This window comes from Delphinapterus leucas, chromosome X (assembly GCF_059928025.1).
Source record: "Delphinapterus leucas isolate spDelLeu-1000000601 "Yukka" chromosome X, BTC_Dleu_Yukka2, whole genome shotgun sequence".
Taxonomy (NCBI): Eukaryota; Metazoa; Chordata; class Mammalia; order Artiodactyla; family Monodontidae; genus Delphinapterus; species Delphinapterus leucas.
The window spans coordinates 44,265,295-44,268,822 of record NC_143150.1 but is presented as its reverse complement, the minus strand read 5'-3'; the positions used below and the strand labels follow the sequence as shown (position 1 = coordinate 44,268,822).

At 56.8% G+C, this 3,528-nt stretch overlaps 2 protein-coding genes across 5 annotated transcripts in view; both read left to right on the top strand.

The window, feature by feature from the left end:
• ARMCX5 (armadillo repeat containing X-linked 5) overlaps nt 1-3,528 on the top strand; it is a 149,686-nt gene that overhangs the window by 55,391 nt on the left and 90,767 nt on the right. The window lies entirely within an intron of this gene.
• The window catches only part of GPRASP1 (G protein-coupled receptor associated sorting protein 1), a 72,698-nt gene continuing 71,320 nt past the window's right edge, over nt 2,151-3,528 (top strand). The window contains exons 1-2 of one of the 3 annotated variants that reach the window (XM_089904255.1): nt 2,151-3,024; nt 3,376-3,451. The gene's annotated coding sequence lies outside the window, so the exon portion shown is untranslated. Of the gene's footprint in view, nt 3,452-3,528 lie in introns of all 3 variants that reach the window. The other 2 variants (XM_089904254.1, XM_089904253.1) reach the window with 2 other exon arrangements.

The following is a 3,528-nucleotide window of genomic DNA, read 5'->3' as shown; positions in this document are numbered from 1 at the left end:
TTGCTGGCTTAAAAAAACAAAAACAATAAAATGTTATCTTACAGTCCTGAAGGTTGGAAATAGGAAAAGGGTATCTCTGGTCTGAAATAAAGGCGATAGGAGGACTTCATTCTTCCGAGGGGTTCTAGGAAGAATCTGTCTCCTTGCCTTTTCCAACTTCTGGGTCTGCCTGCAGTCCTTGGCCTCTGGCTTCCTTCCATCTTCAAAACTAGTGATATCCCGTCCACTTGTGGCGTCTTTCTCATGCAACTTCACTGTGACACTGACTCTTCTGCCTACCTCTTCCACATTTAAAGTAGCCTTGCCATGGCATTGGCCAAGATACAGAAGTGTAATCTTACTTTACATTCAGCTGATTAGCAATCTTAATTCCATCTGCAACCTTAATTCTCCTTTGCCACGTAACATCACATATTTACAGGTTCAGGAGAACAGGACGTGAACATCTTTGGGGGACCTTTATTCAGCTTACCACAGCGAGGGTGCCATTTAGGTGGGTTTTAAAACGGGCAACAGTGCCAGCAGGTTTGTGCTCAACCACAGGTGTGCTTAACCAGGGTTGCTGTTTGCCCCATGGAGCACAGAAAGGAGGGGCTGGAGACTACAGGAAGGATATAGGAGTGCAGGAATCAGAGGATTCAAGGGCCAGCAGGTTTCTGTCTTAGGGAAGTGGGTGCCTGGTGGGTCCTTCTCCAAAGAATGGCTGGGGAAAGTAGACTGGTGTGTATGGCAAGTGTGTGAGATCCCAGTTGGTTCTAATCCCTGCCACATTCCCACCCTGCCAAAGATGATGAGTGCTTGGAGGCAACTGTAAGAGAAGACCTGACAGAACCCGGGAAGAGAAGCCAGGACCGGCCCTACCTGGTGCCTGACACCTGGCTATGGGATGAGAGACAGGGAGGACTGTCTGAGCCGGTGCGGGTCCTGAGAGGGAAAGGCCCTCTTTCCTGGGCAACTCCGGGGGGGCGAAATGGCAAAGTGTGCTACCGTGCTATCACTGCGACTAAGAAAATGGCAGTGCGGCAGAGAGGATGACGACACTGGCGCAGACAGGTGGTTTGTTTCCTCAGGCCAGAGGTCTATCTAGGGCTGCCTTCCCTTAGAAGAGGGGCAGTGGCTCGGCCTCCACGGGCGCCGCCTCCCACCTTCCTCCCGCCCGCGGCCCCAGAAGGTGGAAAGCAGACCCGGGGAGGGCCGTCCTCACAGCTCCTCTGCCACTGTCGCCCAGGAAGGATGGCGGGTGCGATGGGGGAGGGTAGGGGGGCGGACTCCGATCAGTCCGGTACACACACAGACACACACAGAGACACACACACAACACACACACACACCCCGGGACGATCTGTATCCATCCGGTGCTCCCTCCAGCGCGGCCCCTCCCTACCCTCCCAACCCTGGCTCCCAGTGCACCACCGCCCGCCGGCCCCACACGCTGCGGTGCCATAAGTGTGCGGGGCCGGGAGGGTTGTCGCCCGACAGGGGGCGGCGGAGGGCCGGCGTGGCCCCGCCCCTGAGGCCGGGACTCCTCCCGGCCCCGCTCCTTTCTGGGTTGGAACTACTGTCGGCCTGGGAGGGGGAGTCGAGCCCATTCGTGCCGTATCCCTCCGCCCCCTTCCCGACACCCTCGCCGCGAGCGGTTGGTGCCGCAGCCTTCGTAGCCCCTGCCAGGTGTGTCGCAGCCGCGCGGGGGGCGGGACACCTCTTTGCCATTCTGCCCGCACGGCGAGCGGTGGGAATCCGAGTGAGGAGCTGCGACAGGAGGGGGAGGCCGACTATCGGGACCCTGCGTCTGCGAAGGCAAGTGGGGGTGTCTCGGGGGCGACGAGCGGCTCACACCCTGCCCCCCGGACCCTGGCAGCCTGACGAGTGGGAGCCAGCCGGGTTGGAGCGGGTCCCTAAGAGAAGTGCTCATCGCCGGGGGACCCCTGGCGCTGAGGAGGCGGCGACCGGCGGGGACCGGGCCCGGGGCGCGAGGTCTTGGCCACAGGGCTTCCCCCGGATTCTGGGGAGGCGAACGGTGGGGCCGCTCCCCGGCGGGCTTTCTGGGTGCCCGCGCCCCGCCGTCGACGGTGCCTGTGCCAGGAGAGGGCTGTGGGGGAGGCTGCTGCGGGCGAAATGGCGGAGGGGAGCCGGGGTTGGGGCGTCGGGGAGGCCGCCGGGGGTGGCGGTCGGAGCCGGGTGCCGAGCGGGCGGGCACGGGGGGCCGCCCGCCCGGGCCTTTATTCTGGAAAGGGGTCCGTCGGACCCCACGTGCCGGGTGCTGTCCCTTCCCACAGTCGCCTCTTTGATGCCAGAGTGTCCTGTGTGCGCGGTAGGTCTGGCGATTTCAGGCCCCGGGGTGCATTTGTAGAGGAGAGGCTTGAGAAAAACTAGGGACAGGAAAACGGCCTGTATTTCTCAAGTTGTGTGGGGATGGGGGGTGAGGGTGGGCAGCAGCCATTGACTGGACACCCGAATTGGGATGGTGTGACTGCGACCAGAGCAGGTCAGGCATCCAGGAATACCTCCTAAAATTCTCCTCTCTACCGGGTTTCTCCACACCTCCTGGCCTTCCTCCCTCACCTCCATCCAAGGTGGGGGGTGGAAAACATGGACTGGGAGGTGAGGGTGGTACAGAAGTCGTAAATACAAGTACAACCGCACAACCTGCTTTCTAGAATATGCGAGCGTCCTTCCCCCAATCTATGTTGTATAGCACAAGAGATGTGAACACCAAGTAGTGAATCTTTAGAATTGGAGAAGAAAGTAAGAGGAAGAGTGTGATGTGAAGATGAGTTATCCAGAAGCCTGATCCATAGGGCTTAAATTAGAAAAAAATATTCTAACCAATGGGACTGTAAATGTTAAAAGATAGATGACTTGGGTACTCCTATGTTTGTTGTTTGTCTGTCTACCAAGCACTCAGCTGCTACCATTATTTCTTGACCCTCTTACCTTTTGATCTGTTTTTCCATAGGCCTGCTTTAAGGCTGGTCACTTCTGCAAGGAAAGAAAGGAGGAGGAGTCTGGTTCAAATCTCTGGAGGTTTGTGCGAAGAGGGGCGATGCAGGAGACAGCTACCCAGTATTATCATGGCAGGTTCTTTGATCCAAGTGGTTTCAGGGCCTCCTCCACCTCCTACTCTCTGTCAAATTTGCACGTTGCCGCAGAACCCCTTGCCCATTTCCTGCAGGAGATATTAGGAATAGTGAGGTAAGTGTGGATTGATTCGTGAATGGGAGGAAAAGACCTAAGTGTAGGAACCAGGAGACAGAAAACATTAGACATATTAGACCCTTAAACAGAAAGAGAGATGTTTGTATCAGGGGTCAGGGTTCTTGCTTGTCTATCTAGCAGTCAGGCTCCATTCTCTGCTATATGTTTACTTGTACCCAGGATATGCAGGCTGCTGTAGAGTTTGACGCCACTGGGATCAAGGAAAGGAGCAAGAAATTGTGCCACATCAGTGCAGGTTGGTATGGGAATGGGTACAACTTTTGGGTGTGGTAGAGAAGACCAACATAGGTCCAAGAGTGATTAGGGTCTGGC